Here is a 25401-nt window from a genome sequence, read left to right as displayed (position 1 = left end):
ACATTGAGGTTGTTGGGGAGACTGAGAAAGATGGGATAAATAATACATACTTCATTGAAACAGATGAGGGAGAAAACTGTTCAAAAGGGACATGCTATTAGGTATTATTGTCATGACAGGAGTCCAGAACAAAGGCTGTACAGTGTAGTGGACCTGGGGGGAGGGATTGTAAAACAATGGGGGAACGTTTCTTTTACTTTTCAAAGAGAAGAGTGTACTGCGGAGGGGAGGAGTGGGCAGGGAGAAAAGTGCAACAATGAATGAATGGAAATCCGAAGTCTCAATACATTTTCATTAAAATAAATTTAAAAATTTTTTTTAGTCTAAATAGAGAGATTATTTATGTGGCTTAATTAGAAACATTCTAAACACAGATTCAGGCTTAATGAACCTCTTAACTGATATTAACAGCACTGCTTTAAAAGGCAAATTTAGTGTGTGTCCTATTACTATGAATAAATAAGAATATATTTTTTTTTCCAAACTAAGAATCAGTTGCTAAAAAGGATCCTAATAATATATACTTCAACATTAAAAACAATGGTGGAAGACAAAGTCCAACAGAAGAAATTCAAATTATCCCAACATTATTCTTCTTTCCTCCTCTTTTTCTTCTCCTTTCTTTTCTGTCGTAAATTCTTCAGGTCAGTCATTACATTTAAAGTCTTTCATAACCACATAATCTCCAGTTCATTGCAGCTATTTCATTAATATATTCTGCACAATACACTAAAATTACTAAGCATAAGAAAGGCCCAATCTGTTCGGGAACTCAAATTTAAAAATTATTTACTAAAATAAAAAAAAAAAAGAAAGGCAGTCCCCTCTCGTTAAGATTTACAGTTTAGAAACCCAATGGTGTACTGAAATGTATGACTTGGAATCAATGGGGTAGGACTGAGTTTGGCTGTTCTTGATGTGTTAGTAAAGGCAAGTGCTTTTGGGAAAGTTTTATGACAGTAAATGAAAATACTTCTCAGCACCATACTATCTGGAGTTCTTTGTCACCTGTGTTGCCTCTGCACTCAATGTCTCCATCTGGACATCGGAGGCCAAATGCCCCTCCGCGCCCATTCCACGTTGGAGGGTTTTCCACGTGTCCTATGGGCATCTACCTGCTTCTCTCTAATGGCACGAGGCCACACACAACTGAGCCAGCCATGGAAAGGGTGCCTCTGTGCTCTGTCCTTTCTCAAAGCAGAAGTCACTTATTTGTCCCACTGTCTTCCCAGCTAGACTCCAAAGAGGACTTTTGGGTCTTAGTCACTGCCTTATACCTGCTACCCACCTCAGGGCCTGCCAAGATGGTCTTCAGAAAATACTATAGCTTTTGTGTGAAAAGAGCAAAGGAGCACTATTGCATGGTTTAAAATCAGGAAAGGTGTGCATTAAGGTGGTATCCTTTCTCCATACCTATTCAGTCTGAATGCTGTTGTTGTTAAGTGCCGTCGAGTCGTGTAGGCGACTTATAGGGACCCTACGAACAAAAGTCCTCAACACTTGTGTGACTTTCATTCTTTCTCCAGGTTCATAGGGTTTCCGGAGGCAAGCTATTATGGAAGTGGATACTACTCCTGCTTCCAAGCTTGTTTTATTTGGGGAGTGCCACCAAACACTGTCTGCATGGGTAACCATTAACACATGTGACACATCAGTGTCACAGTATTCAGCTTCACAGCAACCACAAGTTACCACTGTATGGCAAGTGGATACACCAGGGCTATACCACCTAGAAGAATATTTGAACAGAAACAATGAAAAATAGGCTTGAGGGCCGTGGGTTAGAAGTCACCCACCTTTGACTTGTTAGCATCACTTTTTCTCCACTAGGCCAACTGATCTCTCTCTATGTTGGTGTTATTGTTGTTAAGTGCTGTTGAGTCACAGGTGACTCATAGTGACCCTATGAATGAAACTGGGAAGGTCTGAAATCAAGAGGGACCTCTCCAAAGTGCTGAAGACTAAGTATGTCAATTTAAAGATGAAGGTGTGATGTACCAAGCCATAATCTTTTCAGATACTTGCTATACATCTGAGAGTTGGACAGTGAAAAAAGATGAGAATTCATACTTTTTGAGTTATGGTGCTAGAAAAGAATACTAAATATCCCGTGGACTGCCAAGGGGACAAACAAATATGTCTTAGGGAAGGTGCAGCTAGGATACTCCTTAGAGTGGGGGATAATGAAGTGTGTGTGTGTGTGTGTGTGTGTGTGTGTGTGTAGACTGTAGTGTGTGTAGAATACAGATTGAAGCTCAACATCAAGAAGATGGAGATCCTCACCACTGGGCCTATTGGCAGCACCATGATAAACAGAGAAGAGACTGAGGTTGTTAACAATTACAGCTTGCTTGGCTCCACAATCAACACTCTTAGTAGCAGAAGTCAGGAAATCAAAAGACGAATTGTTGTTGTTATGTGCCATTGAGTCGTTTGCAACTCATAGCGACCCTATGTACAACAGCCCTAAACCGTGCTCTGTCCTGTGCCAATCTCATTGCCTCTGACACAGCCATCCCGAGTACCCCAGTCACTGAATCAATCCACCTCATAGAGGGTCTTCCCCTCCTGTGCTGTCACTCTACTCTACCCAGCACGATGTCCCTCTCTAAAGACCTGTCTCTCCTTACAACATGTCCAAAGTATGTCAGGCGAAGCCCCAGAATCCTTGCCTCCAAGGAGCAGCCTGGTTTAACCCTCTCTAGGATGAATCTGTTTGTTTTCTTGGCAGCCCATGGTACATTCAATACTCTTCTCCAGCACCACAGCTCAAAGGCGTCAATTCTCCTTCTATCCTCCCTAGTCATTGTCCAACTCTCTGATGCATAACAAGTGATTGCAAAAACCATGGCCTGTATCAGGCGCACCTTAGTCTCCAGAGAGACACTGTTGCTCTTGAGTACTTTGGAGAGGTCCCTAACAGCAGGACTTTCCCATCGCAATACGTTTTTTGATTTCCTGGCTACTGGTGCCAAGAGTGTTGACCGTGGAGCCGAGCAAACTGAAGCTGTCAACAATCTCAATCTCTTCGCCATCCATCCTGATTGGTCCAGTGGTGAGATTTTTTGTCTTCTTGACATTGAGCCTCAGTCCATATTAAAGGCTGCATTGCATTGGAAAAAAATCTGCTGTCAGGGACCTCACCAGAGTACTGAAAAGAAATTAAGTCAGTCTAGAGATCAGGGTGTGCTTAATCCAGGCCACAGTCTTTGCAATTACTTGCTATGCATCAGAGAGCTGGACAATGACTACGTGTGACAGAAGAAGAATTGATGCCTTCAAATTGTGGTGCTGGAGGAGTCTTGAACATAACATGGACTGTCAAGAAAACAAATAGATCTCTCTTGGAGAGGGAGAAACCAAGTTTCTCCTTGGAGACTAGGATTTTGAAGTTTTATCTCACACACTTTGAGCATGTGGCCAGGAATGACTGGTCCTGGAGAAGGACGTCACGCTTGAAAGGATGGAGGGACAGCCCAGGAGAGGAAGACCCTAAATGAGATGGACTGAGAAAGTAACTGGGCAATGATGGTTGGTGTGTTGCAATTAGTGAGACGGGCTTAGGACAGGGCAGGATTCAGAGCTACTGTATATAGGGTCACTATAGGCTGCAGGTGACTTGATGGCACATAACAACAACAACAACAACAACAACATAAAGTCTAGAGGAGTAAAATCTTTAGGATGAGTTTTTGAAGTTTTTCTCAAGTCTGGCTAGGTTGAATTAAACTAATGATTTTAATTTCAATAGGGAAGAGAGCATTGATAAAACATGATATGAAGTGGCAGGCTCACATAAAACTCATTGCTGTTACATTGGAACAAACTCACAGCAGACCGCCCAGTAAACTTCAGAGACTGTAAACTGCATGAGAGAAGATTGCCGATCTTTCTCTTGAGGAGCCTCTAGTGAATCCGAACTGCCGGAGATGAGTGACCCTTGGGTTAACAGTAAACTCCTTAAAGGCTACACTACTCAAGCGCAGAGGTGAGAGCAGAGATACATAAACTGTTACTACTTGTTCAACAGAATCGGCACATAACTGATCCTCCAGCGGGTTTTCAAAGGCAGTTAATCACATGGGAAGAGACTGCCCATCCTTCTCCCAAGGAGCAGCCCGTGGGATTGGAACCACATGCCTTCATGATTGTAGCTCAGCTTCTTGCCACTAGTCCATCAGAGCACAGGTGTTACTGTTGCTACCACTAGATAAAGACTTATGAGAAGCAAGGTTCTGGCTAATAGCACATTTTATATCACTCAGCGTTTCTGTCAAATTGAAAAGTATAGGGAGACTGGTTGGATGGTCTTCCTATTGGTAAATAAACTAGTAAAAGGCTGAAATGAAGTTGGAGTTTTAGATTCATAACTCAAGCATCACAAAAAAAGACACATAAGTCGCCACCTGTGTCCTGAAAGACAGCTCCATTTCTTGTAATAACAATTGATATTGCCCAAAACCCCTAGTCCAGAGTCTTATCATAAGAGTGGCTGAATTACAATGCCAATTAAATTCTCAACCTTGAAAGATCTTGAAACTTGGTGAAGGTTGTTGTTTGTTGTTATGTGCCATTGAGTCGTTTGCCACTCATAGCGACCCTATGTACAACAGCCCTGAACCCTGCTCTATCCTGTGCCAATTGCTCTGCCTCTGACTCACCCATCCCGATTACCCCAGTCACTGAATCAATCCACCTCATAGAGGGCCTTCCTCTCCTGCACTGTCTCTCCACCCTCCCAAGCATGATGTCCCTCTCCAAGGATCCGTCCCTCCTTGCAACATGCCCAAAGTATGTTAGACAAAGCTTCAGAATCTTTGGTATATAATAGAAATATTAGGGACACTGAGTTCATAAATTCCCTAGAGAGCCCTCTGGTGGTGTAGCCCTTGGGAAGTTCACTGCCAACCCCAAGGCCAGGCCTCTTTGGCAGTTTGGATCCACCAGAGGCTCCTTGGGAGAAAGATGAGCAATCCCCTATCATGAGATTTACAGCCTCAGAAACCTACCGTAGGTTAATGTTTGGTTCTGACTCAACAGCAATGAATTTAAGTTTGGAATTCCACTAAATTACTCATTACTCCTGGCAATAGCATCTCTCCCATTGGAAGGGATGACTCTTTCTGTATAGCAAACCATTTTCCCCATAAATCTATTCCACTTCCATCTGATGAGATGAACCCAGCCACTTCTGAAGACCTTTTGTTTTAGATACCACTTCAAATCTCCAAAATATCAAATCACAGTCCCTCAATCAATTACTAGACTTGAGCAAGTATATAGACCCAGAAGCCTTTGAATGAAGAGGAAATCAGATCACTTTGAGGGAAGACTCAATTACATTGACCAGCATTAATATTGTTACTCTTTCTCTTAGCCTTTTGGAAGAAATTCTACATCTGTTTATGAGAGTGATTATTTATTGAGGAAAAGGAAAGAATTCAATTTTGGGGTGATTACTAGACATTGGCTCTGAACTGAAACTATGAGATTAGAAACAACATTGTGGTTTGCCAGTCAAAGTAGGAGCAAATGGAGGTAAGGATATTAATAGATAGATAGAGTCTTAGGTCAGGCCTACCTCACAGTGGGTCTTGTGGGCTCTGAATTTATCTGATAGTGATTTCTTCCAGCCCAGAATGCAACTGCCAGGACTCCCAAGCTCATTGCTGTGCAGTTGGAATAGACTCACAACTGACCCTCCATTGGATTTCCAAGGCTATAAATTGCAAGGGAGATTGATGCTGATGGATTAGAAGAACCAGAGACTTTGGGTTAGCAGAGAAACTCACTATGGACTATACTTGGTGCTATTATGTGCTGTAGAGTTGACTCTGACTCATAACAACCCTTTGTACAACAGCTCTCAACCCTCTCCTACCTTGAGCCAAATTCATTGTCTCTGGCACACCTACCCCCCAATATTCCAATCACTGAGTCAATCCATTTCATCCAGGGTATGTAGTTCTAAATACTACTTATGACTATGTGGGCAGTTACAGAAATGTTCTCAACATTTCTTTCTTGTTATAGTGTCTTCCTTCACCTATTAATTCTCAAACTCATTGCTGTGAAGTTGGAATGACTTACAGGTGACCATCCATTAAGTGTTTGGATGGCTATAAATCACATGAGAGAAGACTGGTTATCTTTCTCAAAAAAGAGGGGCTGGTGGATTTGAACCACCAGAGAAGTATGGCTTTTGGTTTAGAAGCACAGCCTTCTATCTTATAGACTACATTACCAGAATGCCCTCTTATTCTATTGCTTATTAGAAAACATAAAGTTTAAACAAGGCTAGTGCACCAATTGCAACATCATGATAGATGGAGAAGAGATTGAGATTAACAGCTTCAGCTTACTTTGATCCACAGTCAACACTCTTGGCAGCAGCAGCCAGGAAATCAAAAGATGAATTGTATTGGGAAAATTTGCTGTTAGGGACCTCTTCAGAATTCTGAAGACCAAAAATGTCAGTCAAGAGACTGAGGTGCACCTGAACCAAGCCATTGTCTTTGCAATTACTTGCTATGCATTAGAGATCTGGACAATGACTAAGAATGACAGAAGAATTGCTGCCTTGGAGTTATGTTGGAGAAAAGTATTGAACATACTATGGACTGCTAACAGAACAAACAAGTCTGTCCTGAAGAGGGTGAAACTCGGCTATTCCTTGGAGGCAAGGATTTTGAAGCTCTGTCTCACATACTTTGGGCATGTTACTAGGAAGGTTCAGTCCTTGGAGAGGGACATTACGCTTGGAAAGGTGGAGAGAGAGAGCGAGCACAAGAGAGGAAGACCCTGGATGAGATGAATTGACTCAGTGACTGGGGCCAGAGGAGTAGATGTGTCAGAGGCAATGAAATTGGGTCAATATAGAACAGGGTTCAGAGATGTTGTACATAGTAGGGTCACTATGAGTTGCAAGCAACTTGACGGCCTGTAACAAGTGCATTTTTACAAGAAGTTCTTGGTGGCTTAGTGGTAAGGAGTTACACTGACAACCCAAAAGCAAGCAGTTTGAATCTACAAACTGATCCACAATAGAAAGATGGACTATCTCTTCCTGTGTGATTTGCAGCCTCTGAAAACTCACTGAAGGGTCAGCGGGTCCACTATTAGTTGATTCTTACTCAGTAGCAAACAATAATAAGTGCATTTTCAATTGTATGCATTAGCTTTATCATGTTAGCAACATGTAAGACTAACTGTCTTTATTTAGAAATTACGTGTGGTTTAAGAAGATGTGTACAGGTACAATTTGACAAGGAGTGAACTGTGATGGCTAACATTTTGTGTTCACTTGACCAGGCTATGATTCTCAGTGGTTTGTCAGGTATTACACAACGTTCTTTTATTTTGTAATCTAATCTGACCAGCCAATGAGGAGAATCTCTTTGAGGGTGTGATATGCATATAGTATATATGAATGTTCTGATAAAGCTGTCTCTCTTTCAATCCTGCATCTAACGTGTCCTCCTCTGTCATCTGGTTCTTGGGATATGGGTCAACAGCTTGTCATCTAACCTGCAGAACTGGGGACCTGTAAGCTTCTGCAACCCTGTGAGCCAGCAGCCTGTTGTTGCCTGACATGCTGATTTGAGATCAGTCCACTTGTGCAACCATGTAAGTCAGGACAAGCCTCCAGCCTGATGCCTAACCTACAGATTTGGGGCTTGCCAATCGCTTCAACTGCAAGATCTGTTTGAAATCTCTTTTCTTTATACACATTCCATAGGCTTTGTTCCTCTAGAACACTAAGCCTGAAATACTAGGTCACAGTAGGTAAGTGTTTAGCTGTCAGACAAAGCTGGTGGCTCGAACCCATAGTAGAGACAGCTGAATCTGCTCCCATGAAAATGATGGTCTTGTTTGGGGGGTGGGGAGGGTTCTGCTCTATCCTATAGGATCACAATAAGTGGGAATTAACTTGACAGCAGTGAGGTTGGTTTGGGTTTTTTAATTATTTATAACAAAAACATAACTACCATCTCCCATAGAGTCATCTTAAAGGGTGTTAGAGGTGTGGCTGTGTGCGTGCATACACTTGTGTGTGACTGTGTATGTGTGTCTGAATGATTGTGTGTGACCTACCCCTCTGCTTTGGGGATCTCAGAAGAGTAGAAGGCAGAGGAGGACAGACTCTGGAGATGGAGATACTGTCTCTTGCCTTGCTGGGTTCCCTCAGGAGGAGCCTGTTTTTTCCACACAGGCTGTCTCTGCCTGTTGGGCCAGCTGCCAGTCTCTGCCCTGGTAAGGGCAAGGAGGAGGCCACAGCAGGGCCCCCCTGGCCCAGTAACTCTCCTGAGGGAGGCCAAGGACTCTGTGTCCTATGAGGCGATGAGCCCTAGGTTGCAGCTGCTCTTCTTGGGAGGGGCAGGCAGAAGCCCCTCACCATCAGCTTCTCAGAAGAGCCCTTTCAACCAGGGTCAGCACTCTAGAGGGGGCACAGTCTCTAAGACCCTCGTGGTTCTCTGCTCTCCCCTCCTGCGGGTCGGCCCCAGAAACCTGAGAATATGAGTTAGGCCTTGGGGAGATGGGGCTCCAGCTGGGGTCCTGGTCCCCTTAACCCCAATTACTTGTGACTGGGGGTGGGGTGAGTGGTGGTCTGTCCTCTGGAAGAGTCTCTCCCGTTTTCAGGCCAGGGAGCCAGTTTTCCAGATCTCTCCCTTTCTCACACTCTTTCCTGCTTGCGTCTTCACACTCCCAACTCTCCTTAAAGGGACTCAAAGAAGAAGGCATTTTCTGTGAACAGAACAATGCCCTATTAATCTTAGCAGGGATTTGAACTTGGCAACATTTCAGTCTTTGATTGAAATATCGTTTGGGTAATGGGGGAGAAAAAAAACAACCCCAAAACAAAACAGGCTGACTCGTGGACAGCAAAGAGTTTCCAATACCTTCTGAGCATGAGCCGATGTTGGATATAAAATTAAATTCAACTCTCCCTCCTCCTCGCTCCTCTCCTTCCCTCCCGCATGCTCTCACAAAAGCTCACTTCCACATACTTCATGGGGCTATTTCAAGTTAAAGTTTTGTTTACCTTATAGAAAAGTTAATTAGTTCCTTTTGATCTCACAGGGAAAACCACACAGGAAATTTTTCTTCACAAAGTGTACACACGAAGGCAGCCCTTACCCGCCTCACCAGCGATATTCATTAAAACAATTCGTTTCGATTTTTAATTTAAAGAAAACATTTTACATTTTCCCCTATTTATTATTAAGAAAGCAGTTGTCCCCGGGGCAGGACATAAAGGAGGCCGGCTGACTTCTTTATGTTTTTGCTGTGCCGGCAGCCAGCATTGGCCAGTTTATAATCTGTCCCGAGTTTGTTTTTTCACTTTGGATAACAAGAGACTTCTGCAGAGAGGCGAACCTTCAAACATGCCAGATTCCAGTCGCCAAAATATTAAAAAATCCAGGGTTTTGGAGATGGAGGCTGGATGGTTTAAATAAAGATATTTAAGTTCTGAAATATAAATACTCGTGATCCTGAAAAAACATATCATAGCATTAAAATCTGAAACAGGCACAGGGTGAATCGAGGGGAGAAGATGTTTACTTTTTTGAGGTTTATCTAATGAAATATAATAAATAGTACATCATGCTTTTTTTTTTGCTTTTGTGTGTGTGTGTGTCTCTCTCTCTCTCCCTTCCCTCCCTCCCCCCACCCCAAGAGATTGAAACAATACCTGGATTTGCACAATAAGTCTTTTAGCAAAAGGCTACAAAGGGAAATGCTTGGCTCTTCGGAAACAAAATTTTCAATCTTAAGCACATTTTCCACATCTTGTATTGTTATAGGGGAAGAGATGGCAAACAGTGGAATTCATTTACAGCACTGACCAACTGAAAAAGTAATAGCATGGCTTCCCCGAGCTTGGAAGAACAAATGAAAGACGTTGCTGATGGAGCAGCCAAATGCTGTGGTCCCCATTACTGCAATAAAGGGGGGGAAATCTCATATCACAATGGTCTGGACAGAAAGCCCAGGGAAGACGTGTTTTCACCAAAGAAAAACCACAAAAGCATAACAGCTCTAAAGAGCGGTGTTGACATCGGTATATAATTTTGAGGATATTTTTGGGTACGTACCCCCTTCCTTCCCCTGACACAAATATTTGGAGATTGGTACTGTCATTGTTGATAAAAATGAAATTGGTGCCACATACAAAAGATATATACAAACCATGTTAACATCTGGGGCGGCTTTGATGATGTTCTGTATGGTAAAAAGTATAAGAATCTGATGACATTTTATTGTCACCAATTTATGTTTTAATCTGGCCCCACCATTGCCTTTAAAAATAGGACTTCTCCTAGAAATTTCTCTACCAAAAGGTTTCATCTGAAGATCAATTTGCTAGTTGAAATATATTCCACTCTCCCATTTTTTTTAAATTGTTTTGTTTAATATGGTGAAGGCTTGTGACAATGCATGTGTGAAGTTGAAAGAAAAATGTTGTGGATACTTTTAAAGAGGAGTTTCAAAATGCTGGCTGTAGGGCAGAACTCTGCAAAGGGCCAGCTCCAGAGAAGTTGGCTATTAAAGCAAGCTTCTGAAGCCCTTCTGTTCAAATGCACAGTCTGAAAACATTTCTGAAAACTGGCCTTCTCTAACGCAATTATTTTCATTTCCTCCCTCAGATACCTTTGATATTTTCATCTAAAGAACTAGTTATGATTCTTTAGTGTTGGAAACAATTCTCATTTTTTTCTTTCTCCCTCCCCTCCTTTATTTTTTCCCCCTTGAGGAACATAGTTTAATATGGAGACGCAAGGGGAGAAAGCAAATCATTTAACAAAACGGATGGAAAACAGGAGCTTTTTGGGGGATACCCTATTCCCTCTGTAGATTTGCAAAATGACAACTACACATCAAAAACTTCCCATAAGACCACTGGTGGGATACTTTCCCCCCAAAATTTGCATCCATTTCTAGTCTCATCAAAACAAAGAATTTTCTCTGGGGCTGGGAGTTTTGTAGGATGGGGAAATGTCATTTCTCAAGTGTCTTTCTCTGAAAACCTGTATATACATCTATTCTCTGGTTTTATCCTCTCCTGAATACCATATATTTATCTATGTGTTTATAGTATACAATATATAGAATGTAGATATAAAGTATATATATATATATATATATATATATATATATATATATATATATATTCTTTCTCTTGACGTGTGTGTTTATATGTATGTATATGTGTGTATATATATATCTATATATATAGATATATATATTACAGTATTCATGAAAGACAGAACAAAATTTCCCCAAAGCTGTCCCTCTTTCTTGGAGAAGCAGTGGGCGCAGACAGAGATGGGACCCTGGGTGGACACTTCATTGGCCTGGATACTTTCAAGAAAGGGATGAAAAGGATGAAGAGAAAGACATGACTTAAAAGGAAAAAGCTTCAGCTGCGTAATAAAGCGAGCAAGACAAGCATTTATTTCCCCAGAGCACATCCAAGTTAAAACCAATGAAGCTCCCCAGTTAAGAAAGAAAAACCAAAACCAGTCCCTACCTTTGTCAGCGAAAAAGGAATTGGGGGGACTCGTTTCCACAGTGGTTGTGACCTGTGCAGCCTACACAGTGCCTCTTACCTTAAATCTATACATTTTGAACAAAAACAGCTTGGAGCAATTCTCTCCAAACAACCCCAAATGTTAACCATTCCATCTCAAGATCAGGTTTCTCCTTCAGCCTAGACGGTGATATCAGTTGGTTTCCTTTTTCTTTTCTTTCTCCTCCCCCCACTCCAAACCTTTTTCTTTTTCTTTTAAAAAAAAAAAAGTATTCTTATGTTTCCAATCCTCAAACATACTTTTTTCATCTTGGCCACCGCTCCTCTGGCTGGTGGATGGGCGGGGGCCCACCAGGAGTCTCTCTTCAGGACAATTAGGCTCCTACTTGATCATTTTATGGCGGAATGATTTGTTGTGGTCACTAAGTGGGAGCTTTCTCCCCCCTCTCCTTTAATATTGTCACAGATACGTAAAGTTTACTGTGTGCTGTAAATATGTCAGTTTTGGCCAGGGAGTTGGCTAATAAAGAATTAAAGGTATTATTGATGGAAAAGATAATGTTTTCAATAAGACTTCCAGAGGCCGATGGCGGAGATATTCTTCACTCAGCAAAGGCCAGACGTTTGGGAGGCTTACCCGGTGGCTGCCTTGTTGCTGGGGGCCTGTGGCTTCAGGACAGCCCGCCCTCTGTTTATCGGCCTTTGCTGTGTCTTTTTTTCTCTGCACTGTTTTAAATGCCTGGCTGGCTTTAAGGGCCCTGTCATTTTCAAATATCTTTCCTGACCATCAGCAAGAGCTGAGTTTTACCAGAAGGCCGCCAAACATGATTTCCCCCAGCATCACCCCTTGGCTTCAGAAGCCCACCCTACACTGTTCAGAGAGAAAAAGAAATCCCACCTTCCCCACTTGCATCTCACCTTTCCGTTTTAAAAGGCAACTTCCGCATGAAAATTGGACTTCACTTTCCTTTACGTTTGTGGATTCTTCTTCTGTCTTTCCTCTCCTCGCCTCCTCCCCCCCACCTAAAGAAAACAAAGAAATTGCCAAAAGTGTGGTCTCATCTCGCCCCTACCGTGATGGCTTGCTCTTGGCTTGGATTGTCACATCGCCCGCATGACGGTTTCATCTGGTGCTAATGTGGCCGTCACATGGGCTGGCCCTCCGAATTCCATGCTCGTTTACCATTAATCAAATGCATCATTATGAATTGTGTATGCATTTTAGAGCCAGCCCAGGTCCCCGCTCGATACCGAAGTGCTTTTCTCATTCATGGCCAGCCACACCACTGTGAAGCTCACTGGCCAGGCCAAAGCTGCATTCTTAGTGTTTTTGCCTGGCCCAGAAATCACCAGCTCTCACCTCAAACTGCAGTTTGGTAAGTAATGCCCAGGTAGCCTTTATTTTTCCAATAATTATTACTATTACTCAAGAGTAACCCCAACGTTCCGCAGCCAGCTGAAGTCAGTGGGAAAGGCTGGGCAAAGCCAGGGACAAGCAGAGTCTGCCCTTCCCACATGCTTGGGGCTGGGGGTGGGGGCCCCCTTTTGACAGAGGGGATTTAGTCTTAAATTGCATTTTAGTCGAAATGGGGGGCTGGCCATTCTAATTTGGAAGAATGTGAAGTATTTGCCGCCCCGAGCTGGGCGGGTGGGGGCGGGGGCCCTGAGATGGTGTTACCCGCTGGCGGCCTTTGAGAACGGAACCCTCGGCTGCCTGCGTTTCTCTGGACTCACTAGGTACATTTTGAGTTCTGGAACCTTCTTTGGAGGACCTGTCTCCTGTTGGTGGATGAGGACGTGGAAACGTCCAGGGCACATTAAAGGGGGTTTTCATTTGGAAGTTTGCTGTGATCAAAGTCTTGACTCAGAATGGGACCATGTTTCAGGTAAAAGAAAAAAAAAAACCCCAAACCAAACCCTTTTCCCTGGATTATCACAATAGTTCCAGAAGACAGAGCCTGGTGCCTGAGACAGGAGGGCCCCAGCCCTGACCCCTCACTCCTAGAGAGACTGAGATCAAGCTCAGACTTGAAGTCTGTGTCCATTGTCCTATTTGGGAACCACCCCAGGATAGACTGGACACCCCCCAAGAACTTGGTTCTGAGGAGTGGGAAAAATAGGGCAGAGTAGGGAAAAAAATAGAGTGGTTTTATGGCATGATTTTTTTCCTCCCACTCCCAGCAGGGCCTGGACCCTCAGTTGGATATTCCTTCCAGCAGCAGGAGCTCTGGAGGTTTAGTGGTAGAGAGTTTTGCTGCCAACACAAAGGCACGCAGTTTGAATCGGTCAGCCGCCCCATGGGAAAGAGATGGGCAGTTGCCTCCAGTGTGATTTGCTGCATCTGAAAACCTGCTGGAGGGTCAACACTGACAGTACGTGACAACAACGAGGCAGGAGCAGTCTTGTCCTAAGAAAAAGATCTGGGAGGTGCAGCTTCCTGGGATATGTGGGACTTGCGAGAAGACGCTCTCCAGGGTCTGCCAGAGCCAGTTGCTGGGGTGATGCTAGGAGGGCCTGGAGCTGGGGGCTACTTAGTAAGTAAGTTACTGGGGTGCTGGGACTCTCATGTGGCCTCCAGGGGGCCCATTTTATGAGCTGTTTCTGGAAAGCCTTTGTTCAGAACACAGATTTCCAGCCAATCTTCCTGACCTTGGGCCCACTAGGCCTCCTTCCTCCTGGCCCTGGAGGATGGATGGTGGAGACAGTTGGTGCAAAGTCTCCCCCTTCTCACCCGTAAGGCTGAGCCTGAGCCGAGGCAGCAGCTGCAGGCTGGGGTGAGCAGTGGACACAGGAGGGTGTTGGTATGTGAGGCAGTGGGCAGCTTATGGCCACCACCCAGCTTAACCACTGTGCTCCTCACCCTGGGCTTTGCTTCCCAAGGGGAACTCTGAGATGGCCAGCTTGAGGCAGGTGTGACCTCTGAGGAGCAGACAGCTGGCGACTGGGGGCTCTGGGCTAGCTGGCTTTCCCTCCCACTTCTGTGACCTTCAGGCCTGGTGCAGGGCAGCAGCCTTCAGGCAACAAGCCCAGGCTTCTGCACAGCTTGTGCTTAGAGGCCTGCTGGAGACCTGCAGCGACTCTCACTGGGTTTCCTGCCTCTTCTCAGAATGAGCGGTGGTGACTTCACCAACGGGCCTTGGCCACAATGTCCTGAGGATCCTTCTCCATCTAGGGTGATTTCATCCCATAACAGCCGTGATTACTTTGCTGTGACACTCAGAGCAGTTACAGATTTGTGCAAAGTCAGGCAGAACCTAGGCCCTTGATTCTGAACCTTTGAGTTCTACCTCACCAGTGAACATTCCAGAATGTAATTTCTGAACATTCCAAATCAAACTGGTTGCCATTGAGTCAATTCTAACTCATGGAGGTACAGTGCTAAGTGAGAGATTGGTGATTGAGCCAAAAAACCGGCCCCAGGAGGAAGATGCAGTAGTCTACGGCAAAGATGACAGCCTTGAAAATTCTACGAGATACCTTTACACTGTCCTCAGGATTGCTAAGAGTAGGAGAAAGACACTAGGTTAATAGTACAGAATCACAAGTTACTGAAGTGGGCCATCTTCTCAGAGAAGGATCTGACAAAGTCCCTACTTGAATTGCTGAAGAAAATAGGGCGGTCTGGGGACATTTTAGTAGGCTCAGCTCGAGGTTTTCAGGGAATCACCAGTTTTCCATTGACATTTTGGTTTTTTTTGGGGGGGGGGGAAACCCCACCAAGATTTGGGTCATTCTGAGGTTTAACAATTCAACATGACTTTTCTGGCTCTTGGACACCTGGCTTGGTTCAAGGACAAAGAAAGTGTTTCTATTTATAAGCCCTGTACAGACGTAGCTGTCCACATGATACAGTGCCTTCCCTCACGTGACCGCGTCGTCTCTATTTCTGCTTCTGTTGAAGGGAGTGGGGAAGTGGGCCTCATCCTTTAAATAGGCCTGGCCCAGCACAGCTGAGTAATGGAAAACTCCAGGCAGTGAGGAAGACAATTATGGAAAATGGTTATTTGATTTGGTGGATCGTTCACTACCTGTGCTGATGTCCATTCATATTTAATGATAAAAACAACACATATACCTGGGAGGGAACTGAAACACCGCAAAAGTATTTTTAGAACCAGTGAAATGAGTTACATGAACTGCTTAGAAGAAGATAAGAAATAAAAGGGCTTATTAAAGGAAAGCATGTGAAATTAAGAGAAAGAAAAGTAATTTTGTTCACACCCTAGGTCCCTAATCTCTCTCCCCAGTAGGCAAGCACATTAACCATTTTGGACATGTTCTTTCAGAGATCTGTGTGTTGTTACAGTGCGTGACTACACATGACAATTTACACCATACAGTGAGATTGAGAAGGTTACAAAATAGCTTAGAATAAATGGTCCCATGGGGATGGATGGATTGAAAAATACATATATATATTGATTTGTTGTTACATACCATTGAGTCAGAACAAACTCATAGCTGACTTGAGATATGTATATAGAGATAGATATACATACACACATACTCTTCATTAGGGGCTATCGAGTTGACCACGACTCATAGCAACCCTATAAACAATAGCTCTGAACTCTGCTCAATCCCGAGCCAATCTCACTGTCTCTGACATACCTACCTTCATTACCCCAGATACTGTGACAATCTATTACATCCAGGGTCTTCCTCTCCTATACTGTCCCTCTACTCTTCCAAGCATGATATCCTTCTCCAAGGACTGGTCCCTCCTGGCAACATGTCCAAAGTGTGTCAGACAGAGCGTCAAAATCCTTGCCTCCAAGGAGCAGCTTGGTTTGGTTATTGTCCATAGAGGAACAGCAGTTATCTCCAAAAAGTGAGTGGTGGAGGTTTTTCTTTTTTTGCTTCTTTTTGCTAATTCCTTTTTAAATTCTAAAAGTAAGGAAAGTTGGGGTTTTGTGTGTGTGTGTGTGTATAATTAAGATATATAATACAATAATAATAGAAATTGTGAGAGTTAATAAAATGATTGAACTGGGAAAACCTGCTGTCAGGGATCTCCTCAGAGTACTGAAGTGCAATGATATCAGGCTAGAGACTAAGGTGCGCCTAATCCAGGCTATGGCCCTCACAATTACTTGCTAGGCATCAGAGAGCTGGACAATGACTAATGATGACAGAAGAAGAATCGATACCTTTAAATGGTGGTGCTAGACAAGAGTCTTTAGCATACCATGGACCACCAAGAAAACAAATAAGTCGTCTTGGAAAGGGTGAAACCAAGTTTCTCCTTGGAGGTTAGGATTTTGAAGCTTTGTCTCATATGCTTTGGGCACATGCACAGGAGGGACTGATCCCTGGAGAAGGACAGCGCAGGAGAAGAAGACCCGGATGAGATGGATTGATACAGTAGCTGGGATAATGGGGGTTGGTGCATCAGAATCAGTGAGACTGGTTCAGGTCAGGGCAGGCTTCAGAGCTGCTGTACACAGGGTCACTATGGGTCACAGGGGACTCGATAGCACATAACAATGACAATCTGGCTGGGGCAGAAAAGGGGGTAATCTCCTCATGTGTGATTTATTGCCTCTGAAAGCCCACTTGTTGGTCAACAATAGGTCAATTCTGACTTAATGGCACACAACAACAACAACAACAACATCAATATCTTACAATTTTCATTACAAGTAATGAAAACACAAAAATAATGAAAACTGTATTTTTTATATTTATGCATTGCTGTTGTTATTGTTACGAGCCATTGCACAGGGGATTGCCCATCATTCTCCTGCAGAGCAACAGGTGGAGTTGAACTGCCTCCTTCCCACATATATAACCAACAAATAAAACACAAAAAAGGACAGACCGGAGGTGAGCTGGGGAGTAAGTGGACGTCAATCCCTTCTTGTAGACATGTTTTAGGAGGATAATGTCCCCCAGCCCCAGAGGTTTAAGACTCCCATCAAGGGGTGACTCAGTTTTCTGTTTGCTCCTCTCTTGCCATCCTAACCCTGCCCCTGTATTTGGCTTTGCTCTCTTTCTCCAGGACCGCCCTTGGCCCCTGTACTGAGGATCCAGTCAGGATGAACTTTCCAGGCTGTGCTATTCATTCCTCTCAGCACGGCTTCTGTTGTTGGCTTCAATTGTCCCCACACCTGTGGTGGGAAGAAGCCCTCCAGCCATGCCTACCTGGGCGCCCGTCCTGAGGATAGAGCAGTTAGGCAGCCCCCTCTGGGCAGGACAGCACCCACCCTCTAGCTTTCTGTAGGAGTTCAGAGCTTACCCCAAAGGCCATGCCTCTCTCATGGTTCAAACCTCCAAGAGCTCTGAGGAAAAAAGATGCACAGTCTTCTCCTTTGCTGTTTACAGCATCAGAAACCTGCTGGAGGGTCAGCTATGAATCGATTTTAAGTTAATAATAACGAGTGAGTGAATGAAGTCCATTCTGCTTCCTGCCTGGGCCAGGGGAGTGAAGAATCCTGGGGCGGTTCTGACTGGGCACAGCTGATGCCTCTTTGGGCTCTGAACGCTTTTGCTAGGATCATGCTGACCTGGGCTATGAAGCAGGTGCTACTGCTGATAGGCCAGGCTGCCTTCCTGGGCTGGACCTTCCGCTGACAGTGGGCAGGAAGTGATTCCCGCTCTAGCCAGTGTGGTTTCCCCAGCTCTGCCTCCCGGTGACCCAGAGGAGGTCAGTGTCTCAGAGGAGGACAGTGCTCCTTCAGGTTGTCAGGGACTGATTTGTGGGCCACCAGGCCTTGCCTCTGAGGCACCTCTGGGAAGATCTCGACCACCACATTTCAGTTAGGATCTCAGCTACCTGCGTAAATCTGCTTAATTAAGCAGAACATCTAGTCCTTGAAGCTCATTCTCAGGTGATTCTTTGAATATATACTCTCTCCAGGCCCTCCCGTGTGCCAAAATCCATCCTGGGGCTTGTGAGGGGGTAGATACAAACATTTCTTCATAGGATCCCAAGAAGAACCAAAGACATACTGTTCACAGGTAAAATCATGGACAAGGGAGTTTATTTTCAGGGGCGAGGGAGAAACCGGAGGGCTTCTTGGAGGAGGTGGCCTTACATTTGCCTTGTGAAGGACGGGCGGGAGCCCTGGCACCGGGGAACTTGCAGTTGGGAAGTAAAACTTTGGAGTTTTTTGCGCTCTTCCATGTCATGCTTTCTCAAGAGCCTTAGAATTCAACTTTGGCTGAAGAAAGGGGAGATTGAAATGAGTTTTCAGCCAGGTTGAGTTGAGTAGTAAGGAGAAGGGAAAGTGCCAGTGTCCACCACAAACTCAGTGTCCTCCCCATCCTTCTCCCTCTGCACTCGTTCCCATGGTAACCAGTTGCCCGCCCCACTGTGAAACAGGGAAACCTTGAAGGTGACCATGAACAGTCCTTCCTCCTGGTTTTTTTCTCCTGGACTTCAGAGTGGGAAGAACACAAGCTTTGGACAGACTGACCTTCAACTTTGGCTTTGCCATGCACATGCTGGTCACCTTGGGCAAACTTCAGTTTTCCAGTCAACAAAATGGCTGTGTCAGTGAGTGAATCTCAGTTTCTCCGTCAACAAAATGGGTATTTGTGAGCCTACCTTGCTGAGCTGCTGTGGGGGATTCCAGATGGTGGAAGCGCCCACATAATGCTGAGCATATGCCCGGACGTCTGAGACTGGGCTTGGGTCTTCTGCCAGCGGGGCCCAGTGTCTGGGCTCAAGACAGCCTTCTCCTCATTATAAAGCCACACACCAGGTCCTGGCTCATCTGGGGCCCACGTGAACCCTGGGGCTGTGTGGCATTTCATCCCTCTACTTGGCGTGCGTCTTCCTGGCCCTGGCTGAACGCCCTCTGCCCACCTGCTGTCCCTCTAGACCGGCACTGGGCAGAGAAATCAGTGACCCGTGAGAACAGGAAGCTGTGAGTGGAAGCGAGGAGTGGAGATGTGTTTGCAGATGAGAGTCATAGGGGTGATAGGTGCCCAGGATGCCGTTTCTGGGTGATGGAAACTGTCCATGCAGGTGACGAGGCTGACCACAGAACCGGCTGCCCCCCTGCACTTCCCAGATCAAGAAGGCAAAGAGGGGTTTGGCTTCCTTTCCTCCCTCCTCTCATCTGTAAAATTGAGACATTACTGTTCCAAAATGGGCTTTGAGCCTGTAGAAATTAATCCGCTCTGGCAGGAGGTCTGAAAATAAACATATTGTTTCGATTGGTGTTGACATTTGGATTGTGAGAAGGTTTGAAAATGTAACTGTAGTTGGGATTTTCCAGCCCGTCCAAGTTTGCTGTGTTTTTTTCCCTTTTTATTTTCCCATGGAGGGGCTCAACACACAAGCTAGAGACTGGGTTCTTGGCCTCTTTAAATCAGCAGTGGACACTGGGCAGACTCTCTGGACTCAGAGCCTACGTCTAGAGGGCATGTTTCAAGGGAATTGGGTATTTTAAGTGGCCAAAGTTCTCTCTGGACCACTAATTGCACCTACAGCTGCTAAAATAGAGTGCCTACTATGTGCTGAAAGCCTTGAGCATGTTATTAGCCCTGTTGAACACATTGGGACACTGAGGAGCTGACAGGTTAAGTAACTTGTCAAAGCCACAGAGGAGCAAAGTGAAGACTTGAACTTAGCCCTCTCTGACTCCTAACAACTTGTCCTACATCACCTGCTCTGCGCCAAGAATTTTCCAGGAAGTTATTTCATTAAGATAATGGCTCACTGTTCTAGAGAAAGGACTGAGCCTGGATCAAGGTGGTCTTGATTGGCAGTGTTTGGTTTTTTAAGATTGCCAGCTGTAACCCATTTCAGGAACTCTTGTGGATTTAAGTGCCTTTAATGCCCTCCGCTCCCTCGCCCATGCCATCCCTCCCCCACGCTATTAGTTTGTAGAGTTGATTGTCAGAGCTGATATGATATTGATGAACACCCCCAACTCCCCCATCCTTGAAATGACTCAGAGAACCCCCACGTGTATGCCTCTCCTACCAAGCAAGCCCCCGCCTTTCCACTCGGGTCTGGTAGAAGAGCCAGCTTGGCCCTTACCAGGTGAAGGGCGCACACACAGCTTCCAGTCCCGAACCGCGGTCCTGGCTGGGTGCAGGGAGAGGCTTGGTGAATTCTGGTGTCCCCCAGCCCAACTCCCAGCCTCTTAGAGGTGGAAGGCCAATCTCCAACAGCTTCCACCGCTGGGCCTCCTTGCTTCTGTCTTCTGACACTACTCTGCTCCTCTCCACATGGCTAAGAAACACAGCACCAGGCTGACTGGTCTAACTTTAAGTTCTCAATAACCAGATATTTCGATGCTGGACTCCTTACTTTCATGCAGAAGACCTGAGTTCAATTCTAGACCAACTCACCTCATGTGCAGGCACGGTCTGTCAGCGGAGCCTGCTTTGTTGCTATGACGCTGAACAGATTTCGCTGGCTTCCAGGTTACTCTCCTTAATGGCAGCTAACAGCAACAAGGACCCACAGAAAGCCCACAGTGCTGACCGGGCAATCTTGCCCCATTTCTCAGGTCCATAGTCTCTCTCATCTCCCAGATGGCTGTCTGACCAGACACAGTGAGCAAACTTCTCTCTGTTCAGGCAGGAGTCCTCAGGCAGGGACACAGTGTTGACTTGGGTGAAGCTTCAGGCCCGCACTCCCACTTCCATTCCCAGGGCAGCGGCCTCTGCTTCCTGGAGGAGGGAAGCAGTGATTCCAAGATGGCAATGTGTGTGACCCACACATGGAGCATGGAAGGAGACCCCTACACCTGTCCACGGGGTTGCCGCCTCAGCCACAGCCCCACTTACTGCCTTCTCTGTTCTTCCTGACCCCTTCCTGGGATTCTGGGGTGTTTGAGAGTTTCCCTGTGAAAGCATCAACCTTCCCCTCTCCCCATTGCTAAGACTCTCCACTCTAGGCCCCTGAGGTTGATAGTGACCTTATCTTCACCCCTTCCCTTCTCACCCCCATACACCACATTGACCTGACTCTTCAGCACCCCTTTGCTATATTCAAGGACTCAGCCAGCGCCACGGCTGAAAGTTTGCTGGACAAATGTTTGGTGTTGACTCTGCCTGGAAGTTTCTTATTTGTTGCTTGGTTTTGCTTTCAGGAGGTGTGACCCCCCTGCCTGAGTTTGAGGTTCTGTAATTGATGAAGGTTTGTGCTCATTTCAAGGTTCAGAAAATCACTGCGGTTTGGGTTCACAGTTGGGTTTTATTTGTGCGCCGGATGGCAGCAGAGGGTGGAGACTTGGAGCTGGTCCTCCACATGGTTCCTGAGGGGTGTGAGGGACAGACACTGAGTGTCCCTCTGAGTGGCTAGTACTGGACCTGGAGGTCAGAGGGAGCCCTGAGGCCCGAAGGAGGGGTGTGCGGTGGCTTCTAGAGGAGTGAAGGCAGGAATTTGGTCTCCCCTCCTGGGTCCTTATCACAGAGCACACCTGCATGGGATTTCCATGAACAGCAGACCACTGCTTTTGGGGAAGCATGATGGGTGTGCTGGGGCTGTGGGCCAGGCAGCCACAGGCACTAGAGTGAGAGGCTGGAGACTGTGTCCTGGGAGCTGGGAAACTGTACCCCATCTCTGAACTTGCTTTTGCTCCCTCGTCCTCCTCAGGTGGGAATGAGCCTTAAAAGGGACCGTGTTGGTAGAAGCTCATTTCCCTTTTATTGAACTCTAAAGATAGCACTTGCCTCATTTATCTTTTTCTTCCCAAGCCAGAATGAAGCCCAGCTCTTGACATCCTGCTTCTAAAGCCCTTCTCCAGGGCCAGCCAGGGCACTGGCCGCATCACCCTGACAGCTGTGTCCACGCCCCAGTGGAGCTCTGAGCTGGAGTCCCGAACTGCCCTGCTCCATGGTCAGAGCTGTCTTCTGCCTTGGACACCAGCGTTTGCTCAACTCCCCAGTGTTCCCTGTGGCCGCCAACCCTGTCCCTCCTTCTGCTGAGCTGCTTGGACTCATTTCTACTTTCCAGGGCCCGAGGCGCCAACTGCCTCTTCCTGCAGGCATCCCGGAGTCTCCCGGCTTCCAATTTTGGGGCCAATTCCCAAGAGGTGATGCCTTATTGGACTCCCTTTCTCTGGATCTCTGGCTTTGATAGAAATTCTTGAAAACTGTAGCTTCTCTGCATATTTTCACCCAAATGAAAAGATCTTTTGTGCCATTGTCCATGTAGGTGTCATTCTAAGAACTCTGTATTTTAGGCTTTTAATTAGAATAGTTGGCCTGAGTATCTTTGTTTTCATAGGTGTGATGCTCAAAGTGATTCTGGAATTATTAAAAGAATCGACCAGCTTTTTCCTTTCAGACACAGGGTGACCCTGTATAAGTCAGGGTAGAACAGCTCCATAGGAATTCAGTGGCTTTTTAAAAAAGTAGATAGCCAGGTCTATCTTTTGAGGCACTTCTGGTTAGGCTTGAGCTCCTAGCCTTTTTTGGTGAAGAGCCAGGTGTTAGCCATTTCCACTAGTAGTGACTTAGTACTATGCTCATTTTACAGGTGAGGAAACTGAGACTCAGACAACTTAAAATGTTCACATTTACACGATTGGCAAGACTGGGATACAAAGCTGAGGGGCTGGTCCACCACCTAGTCTGCCTCAGAATAGTGCAGAGATTAGAAGGTAGGGGAGATGGGGACCTGAATTGCTCCAAGACCTGAATCTCTGGGGAGCCTTTCTCCTTGTGTATTAGGAACACAGCAGCTTGGCAGCCCTCTTCTAACTTTGGAAGGCGTGAATGATGACTCTTTGCCAAGCCAGGTAGTCACAGCCTGCTCAGAGGTGTAACATTCATGAAGAGTGAACTGTTAGAAACAGCACCGCCTGGGGGCCAGTTGACCCGAGGCAACCTTCGCAGTCCTCCGCGCCACCTAACTCACCGTGGCGCCCACTCAATCCCTGGGTTTGTCCTGCCACCAAAACCATGAGCTTCGGAATGACAGGCACACACGTCTCTCCCAGCCTCGTCCTCAATCTACCTTGGCTGGTCAATGGCCTAGTGTTCATGGTGGCCTACGTCAGAGTCACTTTACCCTCTTCAAAGAAAACTGGCCAGCTGAGAGTTGGGAGTACAGGCGGCCTTTGTGACTGTTTGATGGCCCTGCCATCACCCAGTGTGATCAACAGACGGGCTTTGCCCAGAGTCAGGCTGTATGTAGAAGGATACGATTTATCAAAAACTCTTTTTGTTTGTGTTAAAAAGCACATCAAGTAGGGGGTAAAATGATGCAGAAATGTCTCTGTGCTCTCTACCCTGTCCCCTCTTAGGCTTTCTCTTCTGTTTACTGTGTCTATGTACGAACACACACACACACACACACACACACACACACACACAGCCAATAGGTAGCAGGGAGAATAGTGATAGAGAAAAGACAAAAGACTGAGGTTGTTAATAATTTCATCTTGCTCAGATTCACAACACTTTTGGCACCAGAAGTCAGGAAATCAAAAGACAAGTTACACTGGGAAAATACTGAAAGACAGAGTGCTAAAGAGCAATGATATCAGCCTAGAGACTAAGGTGCATCTGGTCCAGGCTATGATCTTCTCAATTGCTTGCTAAGCAGCTCTGCATCTGAGAGCTTGTAAGTAAATAAGGATGACAGAAGAATTGAGGCATTAGCATTGTGGTACTGAACATACCATGGACTGCCAAGAGAACAACCAAGTCTATCCTGGGGAGGGTAAAACTAGGTTGCACCTTGGAGGCAAGGATTCTGCCTCACATATTTTGGGCATGTTGTCAGGAGAGGCCAGTTCTCAGAGAAGGACATCATGCTTATAAGGGTGGAGGGGCAGTGCAGGAGAGGAAGACCCTGGATGAGATGGCTTGACACAGTGACTGTGGCAATGGAGTCAGATGTGTCAGAGATGAGGTTAATGCAAAAGAGGGCAGAGGTTTGGAGCCATTGTTCATAGGGTTGATATGAGTCGTAGCCGACTTGACAACACATTGCAATGTGTATGTGTCAGTGGTATGTGTGAGGGAGCAAGAGCTCTGGTGGCTTACTCCGCACTCTTAACAGCCTTACTGGCCTGAGTAGAGCTGCCCTATACCTTTTCAGGGCTGGAAATCTTTGTTGAAGCCGACTGCCACATCTTTCCCGTATATGTCCCATGGTGAGTTCAAATGCTGGAATTTTGCTTAGCAGCGATAAGGCCACTAGAACTGTCTTATATACACATACACAAAAAATTGATGCATAAAACTCACTCTTTTTACAGTCTTTCAGTTTATATTAATTGTTCAGTCCTCTGCTTGCCCATAAGTGTGTCCTTCAGGCAGATAGCAGCAGGCTCCAAAGGTATTAAAAAAGCCTATGAGGACAAATATGAAAGGCAAAGAATTCTGTCCATTAGCATATGCCTGTAAATTAGGGCGGGGTGGAAGGGAGCACTGGCAGCCTAGTGGTAAGGAGCAGCACTCCACTAATCCAAAGGTACAGGGTTCAAATTCACCAACTGCCTGCAAGAGAAGAGAAAAATGGGCAGATGACTCCTGTGTGATTTGCTGCCTCTAAAACCCCAATGGAGGGTCAGCTATGATTCAGTTTTGACTCGAAGGTACCAAACTACAACAACATGTATTTTGAGGAAAAATTATTTACTCTTGGCCAATGGAATCCCTATGGCAGAAGAAACATACTTATTCTTTAAAAGGAAATACTTAGTTACCTTCTGATTAAAAGTAATAGGGACATTTGAAAAAGCAATATGCTATAGAAATACACATGACTTGGAATGTAACTGATTTTTTTAAGGTGTGTCACATGATTTTATTTCTTTTAAATTATTTTTTTCTTTTAAAATTTTTTTTGTAATTTTTTATGGAAACTACAGAACAATTTCACTGATTTCACATGCAAGCAAGATTTTACTGAAGATTATCCAAAAATGACTGGAACAGCACATCAACAGAGA

At 45.4% G+C, this 25401-nt stretch overlaps 1 pseudogene; it reads right to left on the bottom strand.

Annotated features, from left to right (window-relative positions):
• Nucleotides 1-587: 587 nt before the first annotated feature.
• The window catches only part of LOC102871425, a 41888-nt pseudogene continuing 17074 nt past the window's right edge, over nt 588-25401 (bottom strand).

This window comes from Elephantulus edwardii, unplaced genomic scaffold, assembly GCF_000299155.1.
Source record: "Elephantulus edwardii isolate Elephantulus edwardi_28Jun2011 unplaced genomic scaffold, EleEdw1.0 scaffold00189, whole genome shotgun sequence".
NCBI lineage: Eukaryota > Metazoa > Chordata > Mammalia > Macroscelidea > Macroscelididae > Elephantulus > Elephantulus edwardii.
This window is presented reverse-complemented; position numbering and strand designations above follow the sequence as displayed.